This window comes from Athene noctua, chromosome 1 (genome assembly GCF_965140245.1).
Source record: "Athene noctua chromosome 1, bAthNoc1.hap1.1, whole genome shotgun sequence".
Classification (NCBI taxonomy): Eukaryota; Metazoa; Chordata; class Aves; order Strigiformes; family Strigidae; genus Athene; species Athene noctua.
In genome coordinates this window covers 147,834,589-147,854,148 of record NC_134037.1, presented here as the reverse complement: position 1 = coordinate 147,854,148, position 19,560 = coordinate 147,834,589, and positions in this window count along the sequence as shown.

Sequence of the window (19,560 nt, the reverse complement as noted above, 5' to 3'; positions counted from 1 at the left end):
ATTATTTGTAATTCAGCAAGCAAGGTTAGAATAAATGAATTCTCATCACCATTGCAGATCTTCATAAGCTGCCCACTGCCACAGTAATTGAGCGCAACAATTAAGCAGTAAAGACAGTTGTTTCTGAAGTATTTTGAACATCGTGAAAATAGTTTTAATGGTTAAAACCAAAGTGCTGGGAGCCATCACTGTGACAGCTCTGTAGACGAGAGCTGCGTCCTGGCAGCAAGATGAAGTAAATTCACTCACAGAAATGGTGGATCACTTTGAAAAAAATAGTTAGGTAGAACAGAACATTTTCATACCTGTATGTTTCTGGTTTGCTGTTGATTGGACAGTGTGTCTGATCATTTCGTGCAGCAGAGTGACAAATAACTTAAAAAATTATTTCCTTGAAATGATTTGGAAATATACCTGTTCTTGCCATATATTTCATCTGGGAGGCAATTTTCCCCTGCCCTTCTCCCCATCAGCCTGGAGTTTCTGTTAGAAGGATGTGGTAATACAGAGAGACATCAGCATCATTCACTGAATGAAAATACTGAAACAGCAAACAGTTTCTAAAAATAAAAATATAGTGAATATGTCTTTAGGTCTCTAAGGCATTATACAGTGACTAATCAGAGCAGTTTTCCTACGAAAAAGGGACAGAAGCAATAGAGACGGAATCAAATTTAATAGTACAAAATGCGAGGTCGTGCCCTGAGGGAGTAATAACGAGAATTTCTGCTACCAGCTGGGAGCTCATCAGTTGGAAGTGACAGAAGAGGAGAAAGACCTGAGCGCAGTAGCCGATCAAATGTCTGTAAGTCGGCAATAGCATGCAGATGTGAGAAAGACAAATGCGAACCTAAGACATGTCAGATGAGGGATTTCTAATAGAACTAGCAAGATTTTAATGCCATCGCAGAAGTACGAAATATTGTATGCCCATATAAAAGATGAATTAATTTTAAATTGCCTTTTCTGCGCCTTTCTCTCTCAGGATGACCAGGGTAGGAGAAAGCCTTCTTCTACAAGAAGAGACTAAATGAGCTTGGTTTCTTGAGTCTAGCAAAAGGCAGGCTGGGAAGAGATATATTTGTGGCTTACAAATACCCTGGAGGGAAGTACCAGGAAGAGAGAAGAGCTATTTGAGTGAAAGGGCAGTGCTGGCACAAGAACAAGTGCCTATAAATTTGACAGGAATGCATTTCAACTGGAAATTAGAAGAAGGTCCCTACTGTCCAAGAAGTGCATTTCTGGGATTGACTTCCAGGAAGTTTTATCAGGACAAAAATCCCAACTTGTTTTAATGCAGAGGTGAGGCAGTTCTTTACAGATACCTTAGCTACTGCAAACAGCAGGGGATCAGGCAACATGTTACAGAAGGTCCCTTTCAGTCCTGTTTTCCACCGCCCTCACATGCCTATCTTGTTTGACAACCTAAGGTTTCGCACCAGCGGTATTCAATTGCCATTGAGCTGTTAAAGATGATTTTCCTTGTTTTGCTGACGAGAAGAACTCACAGCCAAGGGCTGGTACTGTCCCCTGGCCACTTTCCGGCCCATTTTATTGTGGAAACTGTTGAGGACAATCCCAAGTCTGTTTCTAATGGACACATGCCACATGAGTCAGACTACCCACCATGTCTATGGGGGAATGGGCCAAAGTGCTGCCTGTTGCACTGAGATCAGCTCTGCTCCTGCCCAGGGTGGAGGGAGAACACTTATTATTCAACCATTACTGCTAATGCACGTAAAGACCTCACTCCTGCAGTGCAAGGTGCTACACAAGCACATCATAAATTACTTTCTGTGTTGAAGAGCTAAAGATGAAGCTTGGGACAAAGGCATGAAGAAGGGTGGAAAACTATGATTTGCAAGCGCCAGGTAGAAGACGAGCAGCAGCTCAGGGCAGCTGGCTTGCCAACTGCCAAGCACTTTGTGCAGCACTCACTCTTGTAAAGTCATCTCAAATCCTGAAGAAGCCTAGCCCAGAAGCAAAAATTAAGGTGAACAGGTATAGCAGAGGATCAGGTGGTAGGGGCTGGGTGAGGTTAGGCACATAGCATTGGAGTCCTCACTCAAGACGAGTGAAATGGCACTATTCATATAACTGAAAGCTGGGAACCTCAGCCTCAGCCTGGTGGAGGTTTGCTAGGTGACTCTTAAAATCAGTATGATCTGGTCACCCCTGAGGTGCAAGGAAGTTTGTCCTTCCTCTGTCTGTAACAGGAGACTCTGGGAATCGACGGATAATCTCAGAAAGTGTCTAGATGCAAAGCATTAGATAAGGAAACCTTTTAAGTATGTTTCTTTGCTCTCAGACCTAAATAGATCAGCTGGCCTTTGTTTTCTTTAACCTTCTTCTCCCTGGCATATCACAGCCATCAGGTCGCAACACTGTTAGGGTGGTTGTTCTTTTCATGCAGCACTGTAACTTTACACAGCAATTTGCCACTGCAGATAAAACATCTTTGCTGTCCCAGGCGGCATGCAAGCTAAAACAGGCATGGCATGCAAATTCAACCGAAAGTTAAGAGTTCAAGTGCGGAGGAGTCTGAAGGAGAGGAAGGAAGCAGAGAGTGCTTCAGGAGGACAGTTTTGCAAAGAACTGCCAAGAAAGAGGAATACTGCATGCACAGGCAAGAGCAGGGAAGGCTGTCCAGGCACAAGAAACACAGCACAGAAGTGTGAGAAGTGGGAGCAAGGGTTGCAAAGAGGGATATGGAGAAAGCCTAGAGAAATGCAGGGGGAAGAGGTTGGAAGAGAAAGTTAGAGAGAGCTAACAACACTGCGTGTGCACTGCAGGGCTCTGAAAAGAGGAGAAGGTGCCCAACGGCACTGTAGATAAACACAGAATGGCTGCTGCATCCCACCCCAGAGCCTCCCCTTCATTTCTGGGCAAATGCTGATATATACACACAGATCTACAAAGCATTTGGAGACATTTCAAGGTGAAAAGCACCTATAAAATGACTTATTATTGTTGACATTAAAAAGCGGTGGAAGTCTTCACTTGGAAATGCACTGGGGTTTTGTTTCTTCCCAGAACAGATGTTATGCAACTGCAAGTCTGCATGGCAATTTCTTAAGTGCGTACCTTTGTATTTAATTTGGCCAGATGGTTTGGGTTTGCAGCAGCAGAATCCTTCCTGTGTGTTTGGACAGTACACACATAAAGCCCTTACTCTTCCCACAGCAACTGAACATATATATTTAGTTCCGTTTTATACTCCAAGCACTGAGCAAACCCTCAACAAATGCTGTCTTCAAAAATTGGCAACGTACCCACGCCAGTCAAACTTTCCATGGAGTCAGAACTTCAGAAATCCCTCATCAAGAAGGAAACATTGGCCTGGCCTGAATTCATTTAAGGAGAGGAGGGAAGAAAGAAAACACATTAATCAAGTTTTGTCTAGTCTAATGATACTGGCCTGAAACTCAACTTTCTACTCCTGTTAGATTTTGTACCCTTGCTGACCAGCTACATCTTACTCCAAAGCCCTACATGGAAGCAAACTTGCAAGTAAGACTAAATGAAATTATACTCTTTCTCCATCCTTATGGGTACAAAATGCATGTTCCCTGTGCTCAGTGCCCCTGAGAAACTGGGGTCTCCAGAGTACCTGGTTTGTGAAACAAACAGGGATGGGGCAGCCCTTCTTCTCAGCAGCCCTCAGGTAGTGCAAAGCACCTCCTACGAAAAGGGAATTCATCAGAGAAGTTGTGCCGCCCCATGGCAGGGCAGGCGATGAAGAGAGAGTGGGCAGGCAAAGCGTGCTGAGCAAGGCATGTTCAGGACACGGGTGCTGGAGCAGGGAGGGAGCCGCGGGGCAGAAGTGCAAGCAGGCAGCTGTCCGTGCACAGCTCCTTGCACCCAACGAGCCCCCAAAATCCCCTTAACTGAGTACCCAGGGACAGCCTGATGGGCACAGCAGGAGCTTGCGCTGCTTAGTTCCTCTATTGCTCTTGGGAGTCCAGGCTGATTGTGAGATAGTTAAAGTTACCTTTAGGCTGGGAATAGAAGGAGAGGACTGTACCAATTCCTTGTTGGTGGTGCTATCCACTGGGGAGTCCACTGTGCCCTTGGAGAAGCCACAGCTCTCCAGGGCAGGCAAAGTTCTGCTGTAAAGGGGCTGTGTCAAAGGACAGAGCAGGGCTTCATTTACAGGCAGGCTACATTTGAACGACGCAGCACAGATGTCCAAGAGACAGCCAAGAGGTGGGACCAAGGCAAAGCATGGAGAATGAGTCACCCACAGCCGAAGCCAAGCAAGGGCTGAACATTGACACAAAATCACATAAGGCAAGAACAGGGCCAGAGGAGAGTGGGAAAGAGAAGAAGTCATTCTACGAGGGAAACAACCGGGGAGACTGAAGAAGGAAGATGGGTAAAATCAGAAAACTGCAGGAGAGCAGGATGTAAGAATGACCACACTTCACCAGACTGATGAGCATCCAGGTTGGTACGCTGGCTGCAGCAGTGGCCGGGAGCACACATTTAAAGAAAAAGTGCATAAAGGCCAGGACAGGCATAGAGCCTGACTTTCCCCAGAGGACCCTCCCAGCCTCTGGCAGCCCATGGCATAGCAGCTCCTCGAGCCAGGGGCTGCGCCTGCAACTTTAATAGCCTTCAGGGACCTTTTCTCCTCTGAACCTAATTGCTTTGCAAACCCCTCTGTGCTTTTGGCCTCCATCCTAACTGGCAGCAGTAAGCTCCACAGCCTGAGGGCACGCAGGGGGAAAGCACTGGGGAGAGAGGGGTGGAGGAAACCTGCTGAGAAGTGAGGGAGGATGGAGGGGATCCTTCTGGGAAAGGATCCATTGCATCAGCCAGTCCAGCTGTTTGCACAGCACTCCTAAAACAGCAAATCGAGATCACACCACCATGGTGCACTCCCAAGCTCTCATGCCAGCCCCTTGGAGGATCCAAGACATCAGCAGTGCGTTCGAGTGGACTGCCCCAAGCGTAACACTGTCAAAAGGGAAACTATTTGTGAGGAAGAAAATGCCAAAACCAATGACTTTCAACACCGAGAAGTTTCTTTCTCGTCCAGAGGCATGAGGAGCCTGCAGTCCCCACAAGGCCAGTTCCTCTCTGAGGGAAGAACTCCAGGCCCTTGAGCAGCCTGCACTGGATCTCCTTTCTGGTCACCTCTGCACTAATCGGTGTTGGAGAGGCATAAACCTGCCCTAGGAGCAGCAAGAGGAGAGGAGAGGAGAAAGGCTTTCTCTTCTCAAATGGTAGAGCATTTCTTTTTTCTCCAGGAAAGGGACAGCAAACAAAGGTATTCTGCCCATTAAAAGAGATAGGGAGAGAGGAGGGGGCAGGATTTGAGTTACAAAAGAAACCGCTATATTACAGCAAGGGAGGCTACAAGGTACAAGGCCACTGTGTAAAAGTAAAAAAAAAAAAAAAGGCATTCAAAGCCTTTACAGCATCCATCAAAGCAATAACGTTATTGCATGGTACGTTTATAGCTCCCTTGCAGCCACGGCAGCAGCTTTCGGAGGGGCTGGGCTTAAAACGAGACCAGAGCCAGTTCTTTGCTGCTCCGGCACCAGCAGACAGGCCTTTTTTTTTTTTCCCTCGTGCATGGATATTTCCCGGCCCTTAGCAGTGACTCCAAAATTCATTTCACCCTTTAATTGGATTTCATGGAGGAGAGTGAGGCACAAGAGAGGGGATGGCTGGGGCTGTAGGGGTCCCTGGTGCCTGTCAGGGCAGCCACGGTGTGCATATGAGAAGGGCTGGGACAGGGTTGCTGTGGCAGGGTGCTGCCTCCTGCACCCACCAACCCACCCGCACCCATCCGCAGGCTCGGTGGGTGTGCTGGCCGAGCAGCAAATGCCCTATTTCTGGTGTCAAATTTCAGCAAGCACCAGTCGCTTCCATTTCATCACACTCAAAAACGGCTGGGCTTAACTAGGTCACATTTCCTAGCCGTATCAGAGGCAAAGGCTTGTCTTGCTTGAGTGATTTAACCACCCTAGAAGAATTTTACAAAGCGGTGCAGTGAGTGCCTGTGATGAGCGATGACTGCTTGCCTTGCTCTGGAGGAGTTAAAAAGACCTGTGCAAGGGACCAAATGCTGTTTACAGCCCCACTGCTTTAATATCCTAGGTGAGAAGCAGCTCCTCTTCAGTGTTACGAATATATGCGTCTCCAGGACGACCTATTTCCAGCTCTTGTTTTTTGTCCATTAATTGCCAAGGCTCAAACTTTGTATGCTGCATTTATCTCACAGACATCTGTACCAGGCAGCAAAAGCCCCATGTAAAAAGTGCTGCCACCCCGCTGCAGGGACAAGACTGAGCTGCAATCCTGGGTGCTGGCAGGTAGGTGTAGAGGCAAGGATTAGCAGGCATTCTGATGTAAACCCCAATCTTCTCTGCCCCTTTCCTCCAGCACAACCCAACACCTCAGTCCTCTTTTGTGAAGAAATCAGACATGGTGACGGCTCCCACATGCTGGCTGATGGCCTCACGGCACTGGAGGGGCCACTCACCGTCCCTCCCAGCTAAACGTCACCTTTGCACTGTGGCCTCAGGGAAAAGCTGCAGGGAGCCTCGAGGGCAACCCTTAGGAGCTGCACCCCGGTACCTGCCATGCCAGCTCCTAACTCTGACATGAAACATGAATGTCTTTGTGATTCACCTGCACATCCAGTCCTACCACAAATCACGCTGGACTCTTGGCATGCATGATGCATCTTGTGCCATCTCATCCCCCAGAATGATGATGCACTTCTTAAAAGCATCCATCCCTTTGCCCACATTTGCTATTTTGTCCATCGGTGTCAATGGATGTCTCTTTGATTGTGGCTTATTTAGGAGGATAATTTGATTTGTCTTTAATTGTCAAACATCTCACCACAATCCCTCTCATACAAGTGGGAACAAGACAGTTGCTATTTTCAATTTCTCTGCATCCATCGTTTTCTTTGCCCATTTTTGCTCCCTGTTCTTCATCTATGTTATTTGTGCAACAAGAGGATGACTCCAGCCCATAATTCACCTACTCTGCTTAGACAGCAGAAAGGTGGTATTTTCAGCATGTTTTTTTTTTTATCCTGTTCTTTATATAGCCAGCCATTTTGTTCTCTTTTAAGACAGCTGCTGCAGACTGAGCAGATGTTCCCACTGAACTGTGTGTGGTGACACCCAGCCTCCCCCCGCTGTCACCCAGGCGGCTGTGGTCGATTGAGAAGCCAGCAAGGCAGTGGCAGCGGCGTGGAGGCAGCTTTCTCTGATGTGTTTCTTAACAGTGAAGTTTGCCTGCCCCTTTGCCTACTTGGGTAAGTCCCGCCGGGTGCCTGCAGAGTCTTCTCTAACCTAAATGATTCCATGCCATCTGCAAAACTTGCTGCTTCGCTGCTTCCCCCACTTTTCCAAGTCATTAATAAATATTAAGCACTGGCAGTGGGCTCACAGCTCACTGTCCAGGCTGCTCTCCCCAGCCGCAGAGGGAGAACGCATACCCCACCTCCCTTGCTCCCAGTGCTCGGCTTGCCACCGGCAAGACCCCTGGCATCGCCTCCTGTCATCCTTCACAGCCCCACCTCGCTGCGCAGGGCTCCAGCCTGCGCACTGTAGCTCTGCTGGGCTGGAGGGGTGTTTTGGCCCCGGGTCAGCCAGCGTTTCTAAAAGTGGAGCGCAGGTTGCCCGACTTCAGCTGGCTCACTTGGTTTCTCCGCATTGCAAAGTACTCAATAATTCACAGCGCTAAATGGCCCCTTTGGTTCAGACCGAGCTTCTATCCCACGGGATGCCAGACACAGCACTGCCAGCTCCCATTACCCATCCCGTGCTCCAGCCAGACCAGGACTGCAGTGCACAACAGGGGCCCCCAGACTGAGCTCCCAAAGGTCTCAAGGCGCTACCCAGCCCCCTGAGGATTCTGCTTCTCTTCCCGTGGTGGGAGGAGGGAGGCGGTGGTCAAGAGGTCCAAAAGGACTGGTTCTGGTAGGGATTTCCGTGCTGATCTGTTGGGCATAAAAAATGTGTCCTACCCCAGCTCTTGGGGGGCACCGGGGGGGCACCCACTTTCCCTCCCCACACACCTCCACACACAGTCCAAGAGCAGGACAGGTTTGTTTCTTCCCCTTGCCACTCCCCTCTGGCCTCACCCCCATTTCTGCTTGTCCCCCCCTTGCTGCACCCAGGAAGTCCTGGGTTGGGCCTGAGCCCCTTCCCCCCCTTTGTCTGGGGGGCTGGCGATGGCCATGTGCATGAAGCTGCTGTCTATGGGGGGGGCGGCAGCAGGCAGCTTATGGGGCACCCAGGGGCTAATGAATTTAATGCCTATAGCAGATGCTGACACACCAGCACTTGCACAGAGACGGGGCCGGAGAGACGCTGCGTCCCTGTGGACTGAGATGGGCAGGGTGAGAGCAAGGCACTTGGGTGCAGCCTCAGGCCAGCAGCACACCATGGCTCCGGCAAGTCACTTGTTCCCTATGGCTGCCTCCCTACCCGCCCCAGCTAGAAATCCTGCCTCCCAGCCTGGAGAAGGCAGCCATTCCCCTCAGTGTCCATTTCTACAGTTTTCTCTAGTTTGTGAGGAAGGGAAGGCTTGTTTTGTTTTTGTCTTTAAAGCAAAGGAGAAGTAAAATAGGAACTTTGTTCTGCAGGTCTCTGAAGCACTGCTGCCCACGAGAAGTAGCTGTGGATTTCATGCCCATTTGCTCAAAGAACAGAATATCCCACATGCTTTACCATTTCCCAGTGCTTTGGCTTTTATACCTCTTGCCCACCTCATTTTCCCTAAAAGGTCTAGGAGGAATCCTCCAGGATCACTATCAGCTGTAGGGCTGCTAAAACCCTAGGGAAGGGCATCTCCCCCAGCTGTCCTGCCAGTCATTTCAGCAGCACGCTCTTCATCTCCAACAAGCACCAACCAGCTGCAGTACAAGGTCCTCTGCCCCTCTTCAAGCTCTGCAGAGGGTCAGACCAGGGCTCTGTGCCCATTGTGCACAGCCCACGATACATTTAATCAGACTTGTCACTGTACAGGGAAATCAGCCACTCATGCAGACTGCAAAGCCTTGTTCAGCTGCTCACTTTGAGAGCTTTGCCACACAAAAAAGTACCATGCAAGCACAGTACATGATTTTAAAGCAATAAAAATGAGCTCAAAAAAAGCACCAACTTTGCTGGCATAAGTTGAGAAAGCTCTTCATAGCAGCAGTTACTTCTCTGCCTAATTTCAACCTTTCATTGTCCCAGGTTTTGGCCAAAAGGCTGCTGAGACCATTCCTACTTTCTTCCTAATAATTGGTTGAACCACATTTCTTCCCATTTTCCAGAGAAAGCAACCTCTCTGCACAGATCCAGGCTGGAACAGTGACCATTACTTGAAAGATTAATGTTTTGAGCAACTGAGGAGCAGGGGGTTAGAGAGAAAATGAGTGCCCCAGTTGCCCCTATCACTCCCCTGCTGCCATACCCTCACAGCCTGCCTGTCCTGCAGCAGGGCACACAGCGAGTCACTTACAGGGGATGTCTTTCTCTCCTTGGAAGAAGAACTGAGGACGCAAGCAACTGTAAAGCCTGTTTTCCTAAACACAGAAGAGAAACAAAGGAGAGATTTCCCATTCACTATTGCAGGCTGGTTTCCCCTAAAACTATAAAGTGGTGTTACAAGCCCTTCTTTGATGTTTGCCTACATCCTCCTTTATCTGCTTCTGTGATATTTGTGTAACTTTCCTGCACAAAATGATACAGCTCCCTCCCTTGCTTTGTACTGGTCTCCTGTGCTTACACGGAGTTACTCTCTTCTCTGGTCACACCTCTGTTCCCATAGCTCAAATACCTGACCCACCTTTTGTACTGTTTGCAATTTGGATAGCAGTTCCTGTCATTTCAGCTATGTATTTCATAAAGGGAATGTATTCGGGGTTTTTTTATATGTATCCTGAAGGAGAGTGGCTATAAACAACAGCTCTTGCTGACCGCCCTGCTGCATCCAATTCATTCTCAAATAGCACAACTAGCAGGACTGAAATCTATATAAAAATATTGCTTGTTACCCATTTCTGAACGTTTTTGTCTAAGGTTTTCTGATTTTACTTTGAGGTTTTTTCTAAGGTGGGGTCAGGAATGGAAGAAGAGCTTCTGAGAGAGGGTTGACAGATATAGTGTTATTTGCATTATAACTACAGGTCAAACAGGAGAGAGAGAGAGAGAGAGAGAGAGAGAGAGAGAATCAGTGAAAACTTCTATTTTTCCAAATCAGTTTTAGTGCAAAGGCATTCATTATTTCAGGGTAATCTTCTTCTTACTATTAGACCTCACTACCAAATCTTTCTTTGGCACATTCCTCCCCCATTGATTAATGTTCATCAAGTTTCTACTAATCTTATCACAGACTACATGGCACTCCTTGGAGAAAGTCATGCCCCATGCTATGGCCCTCCCTTTACTACTCATGACAGGCTGATGCTGCACCTGAATACAACTGGTGATGCTTTTACCAACATAGATTCAGATCTAATGGCACCAAAACCTTCACGGGCTTATCACAACCTGTATAGCTGTTCATGTGGAAAACAAAAAAGTGTGACCAACCAACTCTTCAGGCAGCTAAAAGGTTTCATTTCGGTGTTGTCAAAATGAAGCATTTGGAACAATTTTTCATTCCTTTCTAAGCCAAGAAGTCTGAAATCCTCATAGATGGAGTAAAGAAAATTTAATACACAGCTTTTCATCTTCACTTTGCCATGTTTTGAGTTAGTTCATGTTTTCTTAATTTATCATCCTGCCAGGGGATTGCCGGTTGCAGCAGACGCTGCTGAGTTTCCAGAGAGCAGAGGAATGAAGTGTTCACAACTTTCCTACCCATGGGCTCTGCTGCAGTCCACACTGCCCCATCCAGGCAGCCACCCAGCTTTCTACAAGTGTTTCTGCCCAAAAAGTGCCCTTCTTAATTTTCCACAGATGCTCTCTGCATTACCAAGATCTGGCCCCTGTGTGGGGCAGCCCTTTAGCCTGTGCTGCGCTGCACGGAAAACTGTTTCCTGGGTAGGGGTCCAAGCAACGCAGGTTTACCTCCTGCGCTTTACCAATACGTTATTTCCACCAGAATGCTAATCTAACCTAGCAGCTTTGCTAGCCTCTTCCTCTAGAAATGACTAGCAGTTTGTCAATACAGAGGTGGCGCTGGGATGCCTGAAGCGCACAACGTTGTAGGTGCTGCCCGCAGATGCGTCATCCCTCACCCACTGCATCAGAGTCCTCCTCTACCCTCTCCGTGGCCCATAATCATTGAGTGCTGCTGCCAGCATCTGAATTGCAAGTTTACGGCCCAGCTAAATTGCTGTCTTCTCCCCACAGATCTCATTCAGCATTTCCGCTATCACCCTCTCACTGTATCTGTTTCAGATTAATTGGCCCAAAGATGGGGCAGCCTGCATTTGTCTGGATTATTTCCTGCCCAAGATGCTAACCTCGATATTTTTTCAAAGGGAACGTGTTGGCAGACCATCAGAAAGGAAAACTCCCTGACGGTGCAATTATAGTTTAATGTGTAATAGCCATCCGGGAGACGCCGGGAAATCCCAGGCGTTTTGGGCATATGAAATGCAACTTGCTGCTGTTCACAGAAAAAAAATGAAAAACTCACTGGAGAGGACTTTGCCACAGCCAGAAGTGAATGGACTCTGTGTGAACTGATAGCTCATTTCCTCCTCTGCCTTCAATACAGTGGGCAGGGAAGGCTCACGAAGAGGAATGTAGGCCAGTGCAGGAAAGGGGGGGATACCTGTAGGCAGGGAGAGCCGTTCCTCTTGGCGATGGGCTAAGCAAGAAAATAACACCAACTTGCCCTGATCTTCGGTTCAGTGACAGTGATGGAGGGATTAATTCAAACTGATTGACCACAACTTTGCACTTCACATTGCTGTCACATATGATTAAAGCTGATCAAATTGCTCACTGCAGATAAATCCTCTGACAAATGCAGCTCCGTTATCTGTCCCTGAATTATCAGCCAGCAGCCTGTCTACTTACAGACAGGATTGCTTTTCAGATGCCTGTGACAAGCAGTTTGCGTGAAGGCATTTTAACATATGGCTTAGTTGGGACCTTTTTGCTGAAAATATCCTACTCCTCACTCACCGTTTACATTTTGCCATTGGTCATGTAAGTCATCCTGTATCACTTCTAGCTAGGCATCATGCTTCATACACGGGAGAAACATCCTCTCCTCATTGTGACTTACTTGCAATCATGTCGAATTGTTCCATGAGCCTATTATGCAACTGATAGGGCTCTTCAAAATGGCTTTGAGAATAACGCCAGCCTGAGCATTCAATTATATTTATTCACATTACTCTAAAAGATAGCTTGCTTTCGTGAACATCTTTGTGGATAGAAATTTTTTTTTTTTTTCAACGGAGTGCTTGGGAATAAAATGGGTCACAATCACTAAGGAAGACAGGCTGCATGTTTTATTCACAAGCACATTTTGTGAACGTTTATTGCTACATACACCCAGCTCTAGTGAAGATGGACATCCCTAGTTTTCCTTCTCATTTACCCTCCCTTGGTTCTTATTTTTGTCTCCATGTTTTAACTGCAACCTACTGACATTTTCAGCTATCAACTAGAGAAAAAAAAAAGTTTCTGGGAAACTATGCAAAATAAAAAGTTTATTCCCTCCTAAACCTTTTCCTTAAATTCAATTATATTGCTCTCATCTGCAACAGGCTAATGGCCATTTACAGAGTCCATATCAGATGCAGCCACACAGTTTCTGCTGAGTGAAAATTTCTCTGGAAAAATGCCACTTCATTTACTCGCGAGCTGGTTTGCTCAGTGCATCTCAGCTTTGACAGATTTTCACAAGCTACTGTGCAGGATTGCCAGGATGATTCCCTGGCCCGGCAACAGTGCCAGCTCCACCCCTGCCTCTCAGGGGGGCTGCCAGGGACCTTCTTTCATGCTGCTGGGCGCGGGGAGCTCTCCCAGTCGTTTGGTTTCCCCCGCCAGGTAGCAGCAGCTGGGGTTTCAGGGACAATTTCCCAAGTTTTCAGGCCATATTGAAATGCTGGGAGACATGGTCTCGCCCTGACCAAATGCAAACACCACTGGTCACAATGCAGCTCAGCCACTCGGTTTCTCAGGTGGCTTTGGGTGCCAGGAGGACTTCTTAAAACCCATGCCACAGAAGACTGGAGAGGACCTTCTGTGTTACAGGAGCCAAGACTTTCACTCTTGAAAGGTCTTGAGCCTCAAGCTCATCACATCAGTGTTCTGGGCTCAGGAGGAGAAAACATCAACCAGTGTGTGTGTGTGTGTGTGTGCGCGCGCGCGCCCCTGTCAGTCAGGAAACAGAAAAGAGCCGATGCCCTCCTCCCCTAGAAACCAACACCAAGACTGAAGAATGGACGGAACAAGATCACAGTGCCCTGGATGAGGATGAGGAAGTTTCTGCCTTACCCAGCTTTCTTCTCTAAAGGCTGTTCCTTTCATCTGCCTCAGAAAAGTCAGTATGGAAAAGGAAAATTATTTTTTAAAAACAATTCTAAGATAAAGATATGTACTGCTTTCCTTGAAGGCAAAATAAAAAGCCTCACTAAAAAAAAAAAAAAAGGAGGTGGAGGACGAAAAAATAAATAAATAGTCTATTGACTTTTACTTTATGTTATTATCTGGGGAAATATTCTTATCTGTGGGGACATTTTTTCAATGCTACCACTCTTGGAGTCAGCATGTGTGCAAGGATGGCTGCATGGTATGGTACCAGTTTTCCACACAACCAGTGAGAAACAGACCCAGAGAGCTACATGGACGGCAGGGCCAGAGAAAACATCCAACATCCCTGAGAGGGAGTGATCACATCTTGGGTACTGTCACCGCAAGGGCTGTGGGGCGGCCATCACACAGATGGACACAGGCAGGTCGCTCCACTGCTCTATCCCCATCCGGTACAGCAGGATCTCCAGAGGTCCCTGTGTGCTCAGGGGCCACTGAGCGGCCCGTGCACCACAGCCTGCCATTCAAACAGGCCACCCAGCATCTCCTTTCCATCGGGTGCAAGGGAAGGAGACAGACTGGCAATGCTCCTGCTATTAAAAACACAACACCCTCCTGCCACCCCTTCTGGATGAAGGACTGTGAGTGTCTCACAAATCTTAATTTGTTAAGCAAGCCCCCCACAACGCTTCTTTGAGGTACTGAATTATTATTTCCATTTTACAGGCAGGGAAACAAGGACAGAGTGAGTGAGTGTGTTTGCATGAGATCCCATATGTTCTCCATTACAAGCTATTGCGCTTCCTGGCTGCAGCACGACCTGACTGAAGTGCTAAATAACATCCAACATTTGTTCCCTTTGTACATCCAGACCAACCAGTAGCAGGAAGCACAGCTGCAAACTCATGCAAACCTGGGAGGTCTGGGGAAGAGTTTGGGCCCCTAAGAGCACATGCTTAGAGACCCAGAGAGCAGAAACGCTGGACACATTAACCTTCTGTGTGACAAGATACACCTTCTACCAAGGGTACAACAGGGCATAACTGCTTATACCTAGGAGGAACATGTGCTTTGTAAAGACACAGGTTTTTAAGCATCTTCCTTTCTTCTCCTGGCTGCAAAAAGGTGGGAAGAGAGGTGTGTAGATGACCGTCAGAAATAGGGAGCAGCAAGGCAAAACCAGCACCCATGTGAAGTTGCAAGACATCAAAGGTGGCCTCCTCTCAGCTGATCTACTTCTGGGTCCACACATGCCTGCCCCACACACTCTGTTCCTACCATCCCTTCATCAGGGGGGCCAAAGCAGCATGTGATGCAGCCCTTGTGTTTCCTTCAATGCATTGACATCAGTCACTGCAGAGCAGAAAGGGGCAATTATTTACCCAGCCAAAGCAAGGAGAGCACAACCACAGTGATGGGCCCAGAGCATACTGTCCCAGCCAGACACAGCAGGGAATGGTGAAGGCAGCAGTGTTATCCATGATGAAGTGAGGGATCATGTTTGGACCAGCACCACCACCTTTCTGGAGGGTGACGTGGGCATCCAAGAGCCTGGATGCGATCTACAGCCAAGACAAGCCCCTGACACCTCTTACATTACTGCAAAAGTCCCACTGAAACCCAGTAAGTCAAGATTTATTTCCAAAGTTTCTCTACTCAGCAACACGATAATGCTTCACAGTCTATCTGCTTCATTCAGGGGTTCATTGGAACTTGGACTAGATGGCCTCCAGGGGCATCCCTTCCAGCCTAAATTAAGCTTTGATCCTACCGTTCTCCAATTTTGAGGAAGGAGTTCTGAGCCAAAGCACCACTCAAGCGACAATACTGCTCCTTCCAGCATAATCACTCTTACCCTCAGCGCATCCATCTTTGAGGGACTTGGTTTTGGTTTCAGTTTGAAAAAACAACATCCCTGTGGAGGCACAGCTGCAGCTGTGTTAACATGGCTGGTTATCCAGAAACTTCTGAAGGAAAACTGGACCATTTCAACTCACTTCACAAAGAGGATGCTGCCTCACCCTCTTCTTTGAGTCTCAAATTTATGGCAGTGGTATGAGGGAGGGCTTTCAGTGTGTGAGTCCAGATTACCCCCAACATGCACATACAGAGCCCAGTCAGATTTCAGCATGAGGCTAAAAAGCTATGGCCTCCCCATTAGCACTAACAAATCACCCTGCTTAACACATGTGTTTCACAGAATCCATAGTCACATCCAGCCCAGACCCCAGAACATAGATTGTGTTTGAAACAACCTTTGCAACCTGAATCACCAGACACAACGGGTTGTACAGAAGAGGTTTTCTTTCCCTGGGCAGCCAGGATGCTTATCTATCACACAATATCAGTCCAGAAGCAAAGGGAGGAGCTGTGCATCAGACAGCACATGCAACTGCCCGCTTACTGGGTTTGCACCTCCCACTGTGAAGACAAAACTGCAGGTGACAGTAAGCTTGTGCAAAGACCCAGCTAATGGTACAAATAGAAATCCACTGCACTATCAGTCTCCCGGAGCTGTGGGGTTTCCAACATCCTTTTCACAAGAGCTGACATCTATGGCTTTTTCAGTTTGCCTTGGAGGTCACGCCTCAAAATGTGGCCAAGCGCCATTCACCCACATCCAGTCCAAGCCACTCATCTTCTCGGCCACAAAACGAATAATGTGCTCCAGCTCTGGCTTGCCTTTCTCTCCCGCCTCATCTGGGCTAACCTCTCGCCTTCCCACGCAGAACAGCTGGCTCCATCCAGGCTCACATATTTCCTAAGGACCTTATGGGGGCTGCACCAATTTTCCACTAACAGTGCAATTTGTTTATGCCCAGAGGTCTCCAGGTCAGCAAGCTGCTGGGGGTGGGGAGCTGGAGCCATTGCTCTACTGTGCACGAGATATATTTGGCTCCTGTCTTTGGTTTGGCTGGAAACCCTGTGCAAGAGGCAAATGGAGCCATGGAGCAAAATGAGCTGGAGATACTCCCCACCATGGTAGCATCAGCTTCCAGCACCTGACTGAGCAGATGAGAGAGATTGTTGAAAAATAAAATAACTTACACAAAACCTGGCTCTTTTAGACATAAATATAACTGCTCTGACTCACCACAAGGTTGCAATGAAGGGATGAAAAGAGGGAAGTGAGTGGAAATAGCACTGGTGTCACTGCTCTGAGGAGGTAGGCTGTCCTGAGAAGACCACACAGGACAGGCAGAACATCTGCTGGACATTGCTTCCTGCTTCATGCCTGTTCTGAACACAAAAAAATAAATAAGAGAGGGCAAAAAAGCGAAGAGCACATGACAAGTTTAGGGCTCTAACCGCAGTGAGAGACCCAGGAGCCCAAGACCAGCAGGGGAGGAAACTGGGTTCAGCATCAAGGGGGCTGCTGGCACAGCACTGCCAGGACAAGCAGTGGAAGCCAGCTTCTCAGTGAGATGTCTTTGAATGTATTTCATCCAAAGGTCTGCCACCAGTGTTGCTCTCAAGGCCTCAAGGCTGTTTAGAGCAAGGTGCTACCACCCTCAGAGCATCACAGAGCCTGGCCATGCCTTCCCCAGTGGAGTCAAAGAGGTATCCTCAAAAGCAGAGCTCCCTCCCACACCACAACCCTTTCAGCTGAGTTAGCATCCATTCATCCTGCTTCAGCAGAGCCTCCCACAAGACACAGATGCATTTGGGGCCAATGTAGACAGAGAAGAGGGAGAGATGCTTGTCACAGCTCCTTTTGCTAAGCGCTGGGACAGGACACTGCTGGTGTTCAGGTGTGTGCAAATCCAGAAGCTGCTTCTGCACCAAGCAAATCTCACAGAGCCAATACATACCACTCAGTATCACCCCTGCACCTTCTTACAACCTCACTCTCTCATCCCAAGAGAACTCACTCCAAGCAGCAGGAAGATGTTATTTAAATGCACAACACAGCTGAGAAAGCACCTGAAATATGGTGGGAGGTAAAGCCCTTTCCCCAGAGCACAGGCCTTGCTCTGCTGTAGAGGCTGAGGAGCAGGGACAGGGGCACTTCACCACTTGCAAAAGCTCCAGCAAGACTGTGTCTTGAAAGCCCTGGGCAGACCATGCAAGCAACATGCAAGAAACCTCCCCAGGAATGGCTAGAGAGCAGTGCTGAGTACTCAACATGGGGGTGAGGGAAGATCCTCACCACCTCCCCTTCCCTGATGGTGCTGTGCAGCACAGCCTGGCTACCTGCCCCTACCCCAGTAATGGGGACCCCCTACCACGAGTGTGCTCTCCCAAAAGCTGCAAGCCTTTGCTGATGCCAGCAAGCCACCCTGAAACCCCTCCTGGCTGCCCAAGTGGCCATGTCACTCACCCCCACCCCTTGCTGCACCCCAGCTTGCTGCTGCTCCCTCAGCTCCATAATACAAGCAACCCATCCTTCAAACGAATGGGGTGGCAGCACATCGCCTGGGGCCAAGGCATGCGGGCCAGCCTAGGCAGGCTGGATGCGGCCGCCCAGCCTGTCCTGGCAAGAGAAGGGTGTTCGCAAGAGCGGTTGTCAGGGATTTTGTTATTGCAACAGCGATGGAAGAGATACTGCACTTCCCCGAGGAGGAGCCCAGTCCCCTGCCCTCGCAGCACAGTGTCCCACGGGACAAAAAATGTTTCATCGCTATACTGCATTTTGTACCCTTAAAATGGAGTAGGGAGGATTCAGAGAGAGAACACACGAAGCCCGTTTTAACAAGCCGCACATCGCCTCAGGAAAAGGCCTTGCACAAACATTACTTCAAGCGGCTCATCTGCTGCACCTTGCAGCTTACTTGACAGCCTGAACAAGCAGGAGAGACAGGCATTAGAGAAAACAGAGTCAGACACAAGGGGGGAAAGAAAGACCAGAGGAGCAGAGACAGCCTAACAACAAAGCCTTGACTGTTCCTGAGGAAGGAAAATAAGTGTGTGCATGTGTGTCTGTGCAAAGAAAATCAGTATATTTATACTTGAAGTTCTACGGACTATGTGGAAAAGGTGCCTGTATATACATGGTGTGTAGTATGACTTTATTACAGAGCAGTCAATGCCTCTGTGCTTAAGAAGTGGAGATGTACACGTAAGTGTGAGTTATATGTGAGTTATCTGGGCACAGCTATAGAGCACGAAGTGTGCATGTGTCGACTAAAAGAGCAGGGTGCTCACCTGAGGAAGGGAGTTGCAGGGAAGTGATGCAATTAGGGCATAAGCATATACAGCAAAGCCACGCAGCAGAGCATGTAAAAAGCATTTGTTGGTAGAGATTTCATGCTTGAATCTGCAAGCACCCATGAGAAGCAAGGAGGAAACAGCACATATTTGGAGGCTGGGGGTGAAAGGAATACATCTCTGCACGTGAGAGGGAAAGACCATGGGATGCTCACGCTCCCAGAAGGGAAATGTGGCAGGGATGCTGCGCTCTGATGCCACATGTCAAAATTCACCCTGAACAAACCCCAGGAGCTTTATAATCTGGGTGATACTGGTGTTGCACCCTGCCACCCCTCAGCACAGCTGAGCTCCGTACATTTCTCAGGCTCGACACCTTTGATTTGAAGTCTTATGTGCAAGATCTCTGGTTGAATGTTTTCAGCCTTTGGAAAACCAGGCTTTGCAAGGAGCAACATTCAAGCAGTATTAGCACAAAGAGGGCCAGTGTGCAGTGGCATCTCAAAAAGACAGCCAAGCTTGTAGTTTGACATTTGTGCTTGCTGAGGTGGGATGGTTTTTTCCTTCCTCCAGATCCCACTGTGGTTTGAACACGGGTGCTATTTTACTGAAATCTGCCCGTTTCAGGGAGCTTTTCAGGGAAAAAAACAAAAAACAAACAAACAAACAAACAAAAACCCACAAAAAAACAAACAACACACAAACACCAACAACAAACAGATGTGATTTTGGTTCCAGGATTGTTGTGTGGTTACAAAATATTTGCACATGCCCATGTGATTTGTAGTTGAGCATATTGCTGGGCGCGGGCATGGGCTTGTGTGTGGAACTGAGGAGAGAATTTGGGGCAACAGAGGAGAGGAGGGGTGGCTGGATGCAGGCGGGAGAGGCGCAGCCCGCGGCTGCCCGCACACCGAGCCGGGCTTTGTGCTCTCCTTTCATGCCACAAAGC